This window comes from Alligator sinensis, unplaced genomic scaffold (assembly GCF_000455745.1).
Source record: "Alligator sinensis unplaced genomic scaffold, ASM45574v1 scaffold1102_1, whole genome shotgun sequence".
NCBI lineage: Eukaryota > Metazoa > Chordata > Crocodylia > Alligatoridae > Alligator > Alligator sinensis.
This window is the reverse complement of record NW_005842342.1, coordinates 1,183,501-1,184,075: the sequence shown is the minus strand read 5'-3', so window position 1 is coordinate 1,184,075 and position 575 is coordinate 1,183,501.

The following is a 575-nucleotide window of genomic DNA, read 5'->3' as shown; positions in this document are numbered from 1 at the left end:
GGAGCGGTGCAGGACGCGGCGCGGCGGAGGAAGTGGAAAATGGCTGCCGGGCGCGGGGGGGACGCGGAATGGTACGGGCCGCAGGGCCTGACACTGGATCTTGCGCGCGCCCCCTAGCGAGCCCGCCGGGGCACCGCGGGAGTGTCGGCGGCGAGAGGAGGGGGCTGGGGGGACCTCGGGGGGTCTAGGCCAGCCCCCTGCTAGGAGCAGGACCAGCGCCCACTAAGTCACCCCAGTCAGCGCGGCAAGGAGCTGTCTAATGCCCTCGCTCCGCCGCACTTCTGGAGCTGCTTCTGAGCTTACAGTTCCTGGCCCTGATCCTTCTGGTCCCAGCTCTGGGCCTCGAGCGCAGCCCCTGACCACGCCGTAGGACTTCGGCGGGCTCCCCCTGGCGCAGAGGACGGTAGCCGAGCCCAAGGCTTTTGTGCTGCAGGCAGACCACGGGGATGCACACTTGCTTTGTGGGATGGAGATCCTAATTTAAATTCTTCCTTTAAAATGCATGTCATCACCACCTTTTACTGCTCTGCTCATGCACATTTAATTTGGATATTAGGGAAAACTTTCTTCAGGGT